This window comes from Lissotriton vulgaris, chromosome 5, assembly GCF_964263255.1.
Source record: "Lissotriton vulgaris chromosome 5, aLisVul1.2, whole genome shotgun sequence".
Taxonomy (NCBI): domain Eukaryota; kingdom Metazoa; phylum Chordata; class Amphibia; order Caudata; family Salamandridae; genus Lissotriton; species Lissotriton vulgaris.
This window is the reverse complement of record NC_141693.1, coordinates 160,802,557-160,817,875: the sequence shown is the minus strand read 5'-3', so window position 1 is coordinate 160,817,875 and position 15,319 is coordinate 160,802,557.

Genomic DNA, 15,319 nt, shown 5'->3' with positions numbered 1-15,319 from the left:
AAACAGTAGAAACATACGGCAATTGACGTGAGTGGTTGAGTCCACCATAAATGAAACTGCCGGTGCCCTTAGTAATTTGACTGCCGAGCTTCAATCTGATCGTCTTATGACATTACAAAATCGTATGGTTTTAGATTTCATACTTGCAGATCGAGGTGGAGTATGTAAACTGATCCAATTGAGCTGCTGCGTTTTCCTACCAGACAATGCTCCTACAGTATACCAGGCCATGTCTAAGTTACATAAGATCTCCGAGTCTGTACATGAGGACGAAGGAGATTGGTAGTTGACTGGATGGTTTGGGGAATTGTTATCCACTTGGGGATGGAAGATTCTGATGATCATTGGGATAGCTTTAGCGATTCTTTTCTCGTTTTGTCTTTGTGTACAGTGTGCTCCTGCTATATGTAGCCTTTTTGCTACTACGCGTGTAAGGAAACCTGTCTCGAGAGAAGTACTGAGTAATAGGATGATGCTCCAGCAACATCTCGATGGTCTGATGAAGATTGATATAGACCTAGATTCAGATTGACGTGAGTTTAGGTTATTGCCTATGTAAGGGCAAAAGGAGGGTCTGAGGTTCCGTGAATTCTGAACCCGTTATATTAATGTCATGGTTTCGTTACGAATTTGATAGTAGCGAACCGTAACTAGCTAGTACGGCAAGTACTAGTGATTTCGTCATGTTTGACTGATGGATTCACTGTGTATTTAGGGATTTCGTTCAGAACCATGGGTTCCATTTTGTGTATGGCAGCCATTTTGTGGTCGCCCTAACATAGGCTGATGACTACGGCCGAATGAGTCTTTAGTACACGTACATGTTAGCTGACTTCTGAATGACCCGAGTGAACTGACCTCGTTGCCTGAAGCTAACCTTGCTAAGCCAGTTCCTTGCCCGGTAGCTGATCAAGATTGAGGATCAAAGCACAGGACATGGTAGAGTTTATTGCACACACACACCCCTTATCCTGCTTCTTATCTGTTTCTGTTTCTTCTTTTATGGTCTATTCATGATATGGGTTGTGGTCTTTTATTATGGGTTTGTCCGGCTTGTGAAAGAAGGAATGTTGGGCTTTCCTGTGTAATTAATGGTGGGCCGGACAACTGAAAAATGGGTTTGTCGTCATGCGATACCTTTTGTAATGTTACCTATGATTGGACAAATTGTAAATAGTGGGTGTTTGTCGGCAGGATGTGATTTTTGGCATAAAAGAGGATGACTTGCCTTACAAATTTGAGCAGTCTCCTATGAATATACTTGTGTTGTACTTCGTGGACTTCTGTTTCTGGTTTCAGCAAATAAACTCGATCTTTGACGCCACCGAGAAGTATCCTGTGTCTCTGTATTCTAAGACAGGTGAACCTGAAGACTTTGGGTGTGCCCCTGGCGCCGCTGGGTTCTAAAACCCGGTTCTTCACTACTCAGTTGGTTGTAGTGTTGTATGTCTTTCAATATTTTCATACACTCTTCACAATACATTTCTTTCAGAAGAATCACCACAGCTCCTCCCTAGTCTGCTGGTTTTAACGCAATAGAATCATCTGATTCCATTTTTTACATTGCCCTTCTTTCTGCTTTGCTCAAGTTGTTGAATTTCTTCCAGGTATTGCCTGCTAGATTGTCAACCCCTCTATTCACAGCTTTTTCAAAGGCGAACACCTCAATTGACATTAATACGGATGGGGGTGTGAAGGTGGATTTTGGTCTTAGGCCTGTGTTCACCTCTTGATCATTATGGGGTTAGTCTTGGTAAAAGATGCTAAGTCTGGTTTTCCTAAGGAAATCTGCAGTTTCCATTATTAGTCTGAAGATGTGCTCATGCTCGGTAGCTCTTCCCTCGTTGGGTTGCTGTCTTTCCCCTTGTCCCAGTTCTGCCAGGATACTCCTTTCCTTTTTTCTTCCCCCTTTCTCTGCTTTGTTCTAAAAAGGTGATCATTTGTTTGAATAGTACCAAGGCATGTTCTGTGGGGTAGGACGGTGGGTGGACCATTGTTAGAGCTTGTAAGTCCTGAGCCCCAATCCGGACCAGACACTGTGATTTAAAGCACTTTAGCCTACATGTTTGTTCGAGGGCTGAACTGGGAATCCAAAGCAGCACTGGCAATCTTGCTGGACCAGTTCTCACCCAGAGGTAGAGGGGAGCATGAAGCATTGCTGCTTTTGTTACTGAGGACTTATATTGCAACATTGCGGCCAAACCGGCCCCCAGTAACAGAAACAACACCCACCAGTGCAAAATCAGCCCCCACCCTTCATGCCTCCCGGGGAAACGCCAGATGCCTGCTACGGCCAGGCTGGCCCTGACTTTCCCTCTGAGGGCAGCAGCATTCATCAGGAGCCTGCCTTGATTCAGACTCCATAGTCTGCTTAGCTTCAGGAAGTGCTGAGCTTGTCCTGTGAATGTAGAATGGCTGCTTTCCTCTTAATGTTTTGTGAGGTTTGGTGGGTAGGGAAATGATCAGAGGCAGTAGAGAAGTTCCTAGAAATTGGGAATCTTATGCTAGCATGTGATACATCATGTCTGACAGTATTCTTGCTACATTTCTACCCATATTTTGGTTGGACTGAGGCTATTTTTTCCATGGAGCACATACATGATGGAAGGCTATGTCAGGAGGGGAACAGTAATTGGTGTACAATTTCTGGTGGCCATTTAGAAGGAAGGACCTGTAAGCAGCTGTGGCTGCATGTGAGGAGAGAAGCCAGCATTTGGCCAACCACTGCAGGATAGTTCATCATGATTTGTTGTACAAGATAAAAGGCAACTTGGTACTGCACTGGATGTCATACCTGGAACCGGAGAGCTCCTCACAACTGGGGGCACCTCTGAAAACCATGAAATCTGCACTGTTACATGTGGCTACTAGAATTGGTAAGGCTTAAGGACTTCATGACTCCATGATGACCTCAGCTGCTTTGAAGTCTTACATGTACCTCATCACATGTTCAGCATCCACAGGTGCAAGTTCTAAGGAACTCTACCTGAAGGGTCTGTTGTCCTTCAGGTTGATTTTTTTCCCTTCTTCACCGGCATATGTACAATACATCAGCAGACATCAGCAAATTTGACCAGATTGATTCAAGTGTTAGCTTGCATCCTCCTGCCTCAGTAACTATATACTACAGCAGGTTGGATTCTGGAACAACAAGCATTGACTGTGGTAGTGGTGTTGTGTACCCCAATGTACTCCAATCTAGGCCTTGATAGCTACACAACCTTTTACCTACATTTGTCCTACCTTGGTCTGCATAACGGTTCTAGCACTGACCTTTTACCCAGTTATGTGCTAAGTAAATGTCGATCAGTTTCCTTGAAACTAGCCTCATTTATTATGCATAAGGATTCTTAGAAAAGTCCCCTGCACATGACGTACATAATAGCATGAACATACTCTGTATAAAAGTCATGATCGTCTTCATCCTAGGGCGAAAGAACTACTCTGCATAATGGCAGGAATAGATTTAGTCTCATTTACATAATCCTACTCCCAGCACTTCTATTGTGTAATGAACCAGAGGCAATCTTTATGGTATAATAGACCCATGCCTACACTAAATAGATGGAGCAGATGCGTCCACGCTGACACAAGACACTGGGGTCCCGTCCTGCAGAAGCTGCAACATGCAGCAGTCTGAAAGTCCTTGTGGGGTGTCCAACTCGATACCAAGACAGGGGTCCTTTGTTCTCTCCCATCAGGTAAAGGGGTTAGATCTTTCCTAGGGGATTCTTAGCTTTACACCCACATACTTGCTAGGTAATCTTAGGTACACAGAGGTAGTGTCAGCATCATAGGATTATCCTTGAGTTCTGTTTTTATATATGAATGCATATATTCATGGCTTTAGCACCATGATTGGATTCTACCTTTTATTTACTCTGTTGGTGCTTGTAATCTTATACATCTGTTTCTGTTTAATGATTGTCACAGCTAACATGTTTTATACTAGAATGACGCTGGTTTAATGAATGCTTATTGAAAATAACCCCAATGTTTATTCTGTGTATCTCTTAGAGACCAAGTGAGCACAATTGTCTGAGTGTAAAGTACTGCACTGTTTCCACGATCCCTGAAGGATCAACGGTTGCCATGTTCGATAGCTGCCAGAAACTATTCTCTCCTTGGTAGTGTTAGGGGGCATCTAGTGGCACTGTGCGCTAGCTGGTCTAAAGGCTAACATATCCTGCGGGGGTGTCTGGAACCAGTCTAGACACCAATCTCTTAATTTATGTTGTCTAAACATGCAGATCCTATGTATTTGTGGGATTTAGACGACAGTGGACTTCTTGGCCAAGACACTCACTGGCAGGGATTTTCTTTCTGAAACTTCCATTACCACATATAACTGGCAAGCAGCTTCCAGCACAAAGGCAACTCCTTGACCATCTGGCATAGTCCCACCAGAATTGATGACACACCTCCACTGGCATGGCAACTTCTTCCACATCCCTGGCTTCTTTTACCTTCCAGCAAATTGCACAATCTGGTTCAGTTACATCACAGCAGAATTTGGCAAAAGCACTGAAAATGGGAGAGTTAGGGCATAGAAACCACATCATACTCCCCGCCTTCCATTGGAAGATGCATACCAGCAAGAGAGTCATGAGTTTTTGTGCACCCCAGCAGTCTCTTTTAGTGGCCACACATGCAGTCGAGGTACCCCACGTTTGAGCATTAGCTATATACTTCTGCATAGGGGAATACTCCCATCACTGTTCCTGGGGCAGGTGGCTGTTGTATCTCCAATAGATTGGCCCACGAGCTGTAATGACATGAGCTCATTGGCTGTAATAATTGGGGAGCCATTGAAAGGGTCAGCTGGGAACAGGCAAACAGGTTTTAGGGAGGTCCTGCAGATTGTTTCTGGCTGAAGGCTTCTGTTGGCATTTAGAAAGTATACATTACAGGGTTTCTCCACTCTTGGACTGTCAAGGTTAATAACTGGAAATGCAGAATCTCAGATGTGGTACTCACCACCCTAGACACCGGTGCAATGGAAATAAAAACGATTTTTAAAGCAGTATTTTATGTCCCAAAGAAGTGATGAAGCACTGAGCCTTGACAAACTTCTCACTTCTTGGGATGGTCAATATTTTGAACATAGCTCTAGTAAGCACTCATCCTTGCATTGGCCCAATTAGTGGTAGTGTCCAGCTTTCGTTGAGCTTTTGGAAGTCACAGCTCACTTAAGTCTTCTGATCTTCAGAAGAGGCCTTCAGGAATGAGCTAGTGGCTCTGCAGTTCCACTGATGTCTAGATGGGATGAACACCACAGCTACAGTGGTCTGTTTCTCCAAGACTCCCGTATGCTGGCAAGACATTCTAAAGCCTAATGCAGTCTGCAGAGTCATGTAGGTAAATCTTCAAAATAATCTTCATCCCAACAAGTAAAACAGTTCTACAGTTTAGCAATTGATTACTAATGGAACGTGTTCATGAATATATTTAAAGTACCAATACATTTTAACATTTGATGGGATTTCCAGAGTAGACTGCATGTGAGTGTTCACCGTGATTGTATGATATTGGCTGACAACACAGAAAGGCTTTGTCACGTTGGATACATTTTACTATTTCTCTGACATCTACTTAAAAAGTTACAGGGTGGTTGGGCAGAAGTGACAGATGATGGTCACATTTTATCCATGCAACCCTTTTAGTTTTATATGATGTAAAAGCTGAACCATGTGTGTAGGGCATGGCAGATTTACATGCAGACAAACTCTCCATCATGTTTTTTGTGTGACTTCCTTCTAGTGCAGCCTTGGATAATGTTTTAATTCCTGAACCATATTGCTCCAAGCAACAGAGCATTGCTGACAAGTATGGACTGGTCCAGACGGAGTTCGGCGGTGAGATGCAATTGACCCACCCAAAGATTTCATTTAATTGGGGAAGGATTGTTGATTTTACAGCATATTTCTCAAAATATATGAACATAAAAACCATTACTTTTACTTGCAGTCCTGGGCAATGTTCAGGGTCTGATACATAACCCAGCAGCCTATAAAAAAGGTGTCTGTCTCTCCATCAGGTCTGCGTTTAGAGCTGAAGGTATTAAGAAGAGCTGCACCCTACTTACTTGTAGGCCGCCCCACGGCTTAGGTCTACCACAGGCAACCTCTGTACCTCATGTCGTAGTTTAGCACTAGTTGCAAACCTCATCTGGGCAGACAAATAGAGTGCGAGCAGATATTTTAGGTGCGGGAAAGGACTGAGTATCGCCAACTAAGTGGTATAGACAGCACTGGCTTCTGTGTTATATTCCTTGCAACATGGCTGGAACTCATGACCTCCTTAAATGGAGTGTGGTAATGTACACTGTACCGCAAAAATGAGTAGCGCGAGGCATGGCTTGTGACAAAGTTTCACACTGATTGGTGTCTGGATATGTTGTAGAGTTGCAGCTTTGTTTTGTTAGCCCCTTCCGTAGAGTTAAAAGTTGTCACTGAAAGCTTATTTTGACTGAGAAAAAGTATCTTTTGGACCTTGACAATAGATTTGACATAAAAAATAAACACAACAGCAATCCAACCCAAAATATAATACTTCAGCCTACCAAACCAACTAGGTAGCGAAAAAAACATGTAAAAAAAAGCACAACACAATAGTATAACCAAGATAATAAAATGTAAAAGCACGTAGCAAAAAAAGTGTGCTTTTGTGGAGTGTTGTTGCTCCTCAAATGAAGTATATGAATGTATTCATAAACACCCATAACATCCCCACTTCAACCCTTCCTTCATGACACTATGGTATCAGGTGTTCCCACCAAGCATTGCTCTATATGACTCTTAGAGCATCCTACTGGGCTCACCGGAAATAATGTGAACTGCAAAGTAGACTCCATGCACTTTACACATGGCGTGCGAGAGGAATACATTATATTACATCCTACCATTTTAAATATGACTTTCGTTTGAAAAGAAGCAAAATCCCCATAGCTCTGAGCTCACAGGTCGCTGTGCTTCAGCTCACAGTAAAACGTGAGCTTAATCACGCAGCCAACTGCTTTCCGATCCACAGAGACGAGGCTGCCCTTGAAGCGTGAGCCCAGAATCCGCTTGGTTTGTTGCTCCCTGATACCAATCCGCGGTGTGCCGGAGCCACTCACATCTACTGTACATCTAGGTGGCGGAGTGTGACAGAATGGCGGCAGCCATTTTATGGTGAGAATGAAGGAAGGTTTCTTGTGGTTTATATAAACAAATGTTTAGGGCTCTCCTCAGCAATGTTTGCACTGTCTCTTTTCAATTGACTCCTCCTACTTTTCTTTCTAAATAGTGGCTTTTGATTCCTGAATAAGCGTAATAGTCCCTCCTTAGTACCTCATTTTCTCTCATGAGAACTGCCCTTTTAACATGTTTTGATACTTTGTATTATTTACAGTCTGTGAGCACTATTTTCTTAAATGACTTTCCCACATGCTCTGCTGCACCCGCTTGTTTTGTAAGCATAGCAGCATGCCACGCTTTATTAGGTCTCGCCTGCAGCGCATGCGCTACATGCGCTGTCTCAGCGAGACATAAAGTAATCTGTATGCCGTGTGGAGAAGTGTGGCTCACGGTGTAGAGCAGGCAGACCCAGAAGCTGAGGTCAGACCCGGGACCAGGGTTCAATTCCCGACGCGGCAGGTTCTTGAGCTCAAATGTCCACAGACTCGATAATTCTCGCTTCGGTGCCTGCTCTAATCATGTGTTCTCACTCTGCAACTCTGGGCATTAAGCTTGCTTAATCTCCACAACGGCCCCCTGCGGCGGGATGCCTGGCTTTCACCTTGGGGATGCCCTGTAGGGGCTATCTCACAGGGAAAAGCCAGGACGGGTTCCCAAGGCAAGCGCCGGGAAACCTCCGGGTAGCTGTGCGCTCAATAAATGCAATAATAATAATAATATGCTGGGTTAAATTTCATGTTATTTGTCTTTTCGCTTGCTATTGGCTTAGTTGTGTTTGTGTTGTTGGTATCTCCTTTTCTGTTGGCTGTTGGTGATTTAACTTCTGTGTAGGCCCGATATAGCGGAGCCTAACTACTGTGTTATTTCACTCTGCTTGCACTTCTTTCAGTGCCATCTGTTTCAGTGGCATCTGTTTTGCACACTGTACTCTTTATTTGTAATTGGAGACTTTCAAGCACGCTGGATGCCCCCACCTCCCTTCTGCTTGATTGGCTCTTTTCTTTGTGGAGCCTGCACGGCACTGCTGATTGAGAAAGCAGCTACTTACTCTCACGCGCCATTGTACCCCCCCCAATCAATACCTTTTGTGTTGCTTGGCCACATTCTATGATTTTATTTGATTAAGGAGATTTGCTCACTCTTTTTCCCGTGTGCCGTGTCGATCAAACAAAGCCATGCAGCAGCTTACTCACACGCGCCTCTGTGTGCCCCTCCATATATTTCCTGTTGCTTGTATACATAAGGGGCCCGATGTAGGTAAATCCCATTTACCGATTTTGAAATACCGAATTTTACCGATTCGGTATTTCAAAATCGGTAAATGGGATGTAGGTCCCAACATCTGGATTCGTTGCTGAATCCTTAACAATTCTTTAATTACCGATTCGGTAAATACCGAATCGGTAATGCCCATTCATTCCTATGAGCTTTGAAGCCCATAGGAATGATTAGGCATTACCGATTCGGTATTTACCGAATCGGTAATTAAAGAATTCACAAGGGTGCAGGGGGTGTCACTTTGACACCCTCTAGCACCCCCAAAACGGGCATGTGTGCAATGTGGCACACAGACATGCCCTAAGGGCACGTCTGTCTGTCACATGGCACATGTGTACATGCACAGATGTGCATGTACACAGGAATCGGTATTTTACCATGGATTTGTATTCCATGGTAAAATACCGATTCTGTAAGCCATGTGCTGATGGAACATTGGCTACCTACATTGCATTTTCGGTAATTTTACCGAATCGGTATCATTACCGAATCGGTAAATATTACCGATTCGGTAAATTTACCGATTCGGTAATGATAACGATTCGGTAAAATTACCGAAAATGTGCCCCTACATCTCGATAGCCCTTTACCGATCGGAAACGGCCAAAAATCGGTATTTTCGGCCGATTCCGATCGGTAAAGGGCTACCTACATCGGGCCCTAAGTTTTTTCATTTGTGTGTATTATTTTTTAACATGGGCGCTTTCTGCTTCACTTTTTGTAAGAGTTGCTTGGTTTGTTATTAGTCAGCTAGGGGAGGGATGCCCGTGCTGCAGGATCATCGCTTGGATCAAAGTGGTGGTCATCAGACCAGGAGTTTGAATTCAAGCAGCGCCGACTCTGCCATTTTCCCAAATGTTTTCACAAACGTCAATAAACCAAGTATCTCTGTATGAACATATTTACCATACATGAAGCGCTGGGACTCTGCTGTATGTTTGGCTACTGGCACGGAGGAGAGACGCCATTGCTGTTTGTTTGTAAAAAATAGAAGTGTTACTCAAGGCTGCTGTAGGCTACGTGAGTGTTTCTTTCCTTCCCCGCCCTCGTTGGTTTTGTGTTCCCTTCGTTGTGTTTTTATGGGAACTGCTCAATCCTCTTTCTCTGCCCATTAAATTTCTAATCACCTAAACCATACCCATGGGATTAAGGTACTTTTAAATGATTTCGCTTCTGGCTAGCATTAATTCTGGATCCCCTTGTGATTTACTTCCTATCTCAGTGTTGAAAAAGCTTGAGTCTCCTGTACGCGCGCTAATTATGAATCTCCTCAACGCCACCTTACAGGAGAGATTGGTCACTCCAGAATGCAAATATGCCAAAGCTGATCCAACTGAGCCATCCAATTTTTGCCCTATTTCACTGCTCCCGGCTTTTTCCAAAATTCTTAAAAAGCTAGTGAACTCCCAGTAGTCCTCCTTTGTTGAGTCCCAGAACTTCCTTCACATTTCACAATCAGGCTTTAGAACTGAGTTCCCCACTGAATCTACAATGCTAGGAGTCACCGAAGTGCTGCGACACCGACTGGCCCTTGATGACAAAGTGGCCCTTATTTTACTAGACTTGAGTGCCGCATTTGATACAGTGTCTCACACTATTTTGGTGAGAGCTCTGTAATCCTTGGATCTTGAGGGCTGAACTCTTCAATGGCTCCACTCCTTTCTCATTATCCGTAAGTTTCAGGTTTTCTCTTCCACGGCCATCTCTAAGGGCAGGATGTATCAACATTCCCTTTTGCAATTCCTAAATAGCGATTTTTAAGGAATCGCTATTTAGAAATCGCAAAATGGTATGTATGTAGAAATTTGCTTTTTTTTAGTGATTTCTTAAAATTCCTTATTTGCGATTAGCAAATTACTAATCGCAATTAAGGAATACTTTCCTTTTCATTTCTATGGGCCAGGAGGCCCATAGGAATGAATGTGAAATGATTCTCAATTTGCGATTCGCAATTTGCTAATCGCATATTGAGAATAATTTCATGGGTGCAGGGGTGTCTCAAGAACACCCTGCTGCACCCCTGAATATGACATGTGTGCGCATATGGCGCACATATGTATGAGCATCACATGGCACCTTTACAAATTGCATAAAGTGCATTTGTAAAAGAAATTGCAATTTACCACCAACTACAAGTTGGTGGTAATTTGCGATTCCTTAAGGGCATTTTTTTTTTGCTTCATACATTGCATTTAAGGAATCGCAAAATTTTTGATTCCTTAAATGCAATCTCAAAATAAGGAATGGCAAATTTTGCGATTCCTTATTTTGCACCCAAATTCTTTCATACATACCATTTTGCGAAAATGGGTTTGCAAACTTGCAAACCCATTTGGCCTTGATACATATGGCCCTAAATCCCATCTATCCTCTTATGGAGTGTCACAAGGCTCTGTGTTGAGCCCTTTGTTGTTTAATGTTCACTTTCTCCAACTGGCAGATGTTGCAGAAGAGGCTGGAATATCTCTATTTTATACTGATGACACACAGATAATCTTTTCCCTCTCTTCATCTAAGGAATCTGAATCATCAACTCTACAGTCTGGTTTGAGGAAAATTTAGTCTTGGATGCAAAATAATCTACTCAAACTTCATGGAGAAAAAACGAAAGTTATGATTTTATGAAATTAACAAGATCTCTGGGGCCTTGATCTGCATTATGGGCATCCAATAAGATTCACCCAGGTACTGGTTTCCTGGTTTCATAATGTAGTGTGAGGGCTCTGGCCATGCCAAATACACTGAGGGGCCCATCCGTCTCATGTATCTCACAGATATTCATTGATCTTGCATTGAATGGGGCCTCTCTGCAGGGTCAGGTGCACCTTGAATTATTGGGGGCCCACTCCACCACAGTGAGTGTCTTGTGCCCACCACAGGGGCTGTGCTAGGGCCTTGTCTCCCCATGTTGTAGCACACTCAGGGGAGAGGTGAAACAATAGCCCTGGCACCCCCCACAGTGTGGGGGATCCTGAGCTCCAGGGGGCCCCTTCTGGCACTGTGCACAGATGGTGGGCCTCTGGCCTGAGAGCTCCTGACTGGGTGATGAGTGTGTGGGGATGCTCCATGTACTTTGCAGGGGGCCCCCTCAAGCTTTGTTACGCCACTCACTCAGGGGTATATGTACAGGAATAGTAGCACAGAGCAGCACTGCCCTGCATCACATGGAATGGACAGGAATGTGACATATTTATCCAATACAGTGCATTCCTGCTACCCCCCTGCGCTGGTGCTGTTTCAGCAGTGTAGCCCCAAAGCAAACACCCTTGCACCATAGTGCAATGATGTTAAAAAAATGGGATTTGCGTGGGAACACCCTCTGCAACATCCATGGAGTGATTTGCTCTGCGCTGCATTACTCCATATTTTTGTAGCCACACAAAGTGGCTTTGAGTGGCTTCATAAATATGACTTAGCGGCCATCTTATCAAGAGAAGAGCACAGCCACACGAGGTGACTCAAAGAGAGCGAAGTACAACGTCATTCTACACACACAAACAGACTGCCATAAATTCTCTAATTCCCTCACTGAGAAATGTATAAACAAGGTCAATGGTGGTGACAAATGTGAAGCATGAGCATTCTTTACAATTCATTTATTTGTTGTCCGGCAATTACTGCCTCAGCGCAAAAATACAGTATACAAGTGAAAATACCAAACGATTTGAGGGAACACAATTTGTAAATAGCCTTAAGTGCTGAGCCATAATTCATACAGTAAAAGTAATCACTTCATTGATTGCTGGATTGATGTGTAAACATTTATAACACTAGAGAAAGTGTAATTTATAGATAAAAGCCAATGCTTTATTTTTCTATTACAAGAGCAAGACAGGATTCACCCTCCCTGCCAAAGCAGCAATAACACGGAAAAGGACGGATTTTCCATTGAATCACATATGCCCTTCAGCTTTGTCACTGTCTTAGTCGTATCCTTCAGAAGTCACTTTATAGAGAGTACAGAGGCAGCATGGAATCAAATCACTCACCAAAGCAAGATAACATTCTACCTCCCTGAAGCAGATTTCACAACTTTTCAATGAGCGCTAAAATTCGACCACATATCCCCACCCTGTCTTTTAAAGCCTTCATTACCTTCAAAGCCTTCTGCCTAGCATAACAAGCATTGGCAAAGCCAATAGACCTCACCTATGAAAATCATTGTTTTTTTGGCAATGCTTCCTTATTTTTCAAAAAGTGTGTGTGTGTGTGTGTGTGTGTTAGTTAAGCAGCCATCTTTATGGAAATCAATTAAAAGATGGCCATTCCAGAGGTGTGCAATGGATTTTCTACAAGAACATTAATCAAAAGATGCCCACTGCGCTTTTGTGCACATGCCCATGAATGAGCAGCCATCTCAAAATAGTTCAACAAAAATTAAGATATCTGACCTCAGATACTGTAGCAGGTGGTACTCAGAGTTCAAGGGACTAGTGGCGAAGTGGTGCTGGGGAGTCATTTTTAATAAAGAGATTTCACGAGCAGAGCATGAGGAGAAGAGAGAAAAAAACAGAGTGAAAATTGAATCACATATGCACTGCAGAGGAAGGTCTGATGTCAGAAGTTGGAGGATTCATGGAAGCATAGATGCAAGTCAATCCAAACACAGTGAGACTTTGTTTGAGGCTCAATGCATCAGGAGAAGCCAAGACATCATTAGACTAGAGATGAAGATATGAAAAAAGTAAAGGAACAGAAACAACTCTCCTCCATGTTTGGAGGCATAATATTGAATAATACACTGACTTGCCCCATCACTGGCCCTGTTTAGTAAAGTAGTAAAGTCACAAATCTCTAAGAAGCATTTGATGGTCCACTAAGGACAACATTTACACTGATCCACTCAGTGCTTAAGGGCTCCCTTTTACCACAAAGAGCTATATACACATCTTGACAAGTGCACGATTAGTACATAGTGCTGTATCCTCTGTGTTTGGATAATATTGTTGTAAAATATCGTGAAGCACCGTTTAAAATAAATTTACAAGGTATACTCACCTAATATTTATTAGAAAAGTTCAACCATACCAGCAAGTATTCAAAAATTATTTCTCAGAACTGGTCTTAGCTCCCAATACAGCCTTAGGAAAAAACACAGGCTAATGGACATGCAGGGGATATATTCGCTCAATATCCCTTAATATGCACTTTCTTGCTCCACAGATCCAGGGTTCGAGGCCACTAGGCTTCAGAAGACTCGGGTTTCTAAGGTACTGATCACCTATTCAAAAAACTGCTTTTACCACTTACAGGGGTGGTGGGTGACATTTTAAAGTGGTGGGGCGCAAAGTGATTTGCATACTGCACTGCAGCGAGAGAGCGCAGCGAGCGAGCCCACACCCCATAAGAGGGGTTTGGGGGGTTACCCTCCCCAAGAAAAGTTTGAAAAAAAAGAAGAAAAATTGTGCATTTTCAAGCAAATTTGAGAAAGCAGGAAGGTTAATAAAGCAATTGTGAAAGTGCAGTTATTCCATTAATAGATGTCATAAAATAGGTAGCTGCTTATTCAGTATAACCACATAATGACCATGCAAGGTTCTACAGCATTTTCTAAAGCAGAACAAAACAAGTGGAACTACCCCTCCCTTAAACCATACAAAAGAGGATGAATGAACTAGTCAAATAACAAAAAACAGGGGAGGAATAGGAAACATACATGGGCAAAAAAGCGAAATGACAGAGCAAAATTTACAGCGTGATAAAGAAACCTGTAAAATTAATAAAATATCAGATATGCATGTAATAGCAACCCAGTAGTAAAAACATTATTCCAAGATGTAATCTCTTGTTTAGGAAAGATGATAGGAATTCTTCAGGCTGCTCTCCCTCCTAGAGAAGGTAGAAGAACTACAAGGGCTGGCTACAGAGCCATGAACACAGTTGGACAGCTCTCCAGAAGAACCAGTGCACAAATCTGGGGAAGACCCTAAGAAAGTGTGGTTTTAATGCATTCACCACCATGTATCTGCAGCAGAAATGCTCTGGGTCTGAGAGAAGCACTGGCTTTTGAGGGATTTTGTTGCTGCCGTCTCTTGCTGCTCCATCATCACAGTCCCTACCAAGACCGGCGTTGCCACAAACCTATTTGCTCTGGGTCACGCCTTGAGACCTGCATTGCTTGACAGGTTACTTTAGGCTCGAGGACTCTGATTACTGGTTTACATTTTGCATTTTTTTAGTTACATTGAAAATGGTTCCAGCAAGACTTAATGTTTCAGGTTGGTTTTGCTGCCAACTCTATTTTTGTGGAGTTTCTTTTTAAGTTTTGGCTTTTAGCTGGCTGAAGGCAGACCTATTGTTTTCAATACATAAAAGAGTTTGCGTAACATTTCATAGCAGACCGCCAAATCGACTAACAGATGCTCTCATTGACCAGTCTCGATGCAGAGAAACGGCGATGCTCCAAAAAGCTATCAAATGGCACCATGCGGCGCATTAGCCAAATAAAAGGCAAAGTAGGACTGAGAGAAAGCACACTTAAGGTCTCATTACTCATGCTAACCAAGTTTGCGCAAGTTAAAACTACCATTTTGGTATGTGTGCGCTTTCAACCTTTTTTGGAACATTTGATTCATGTGCATATGGTATGCTTTTTTATTGTCGTAATGTGAGGAAGGATGATGCACACTTGTCCTCTACTCACTCCAGAATATTCGTACTTTTGCCGCGCATAACTGCGGCTCTGTGAGCGTTCACCGCCAGAAACATGGACCATCTCTGCAAAGAGGAGGCTATCCGTCCACTTCCCTCAATGGCCGCTGACCCAACGGAGGGCACATCAGCTGTAGGCCTGCATTCACCCCACTCTACCAGAAGCCACAGGGCAAGCAGAGGGTAGTGGACATCAAATGTGGTTGATGGGG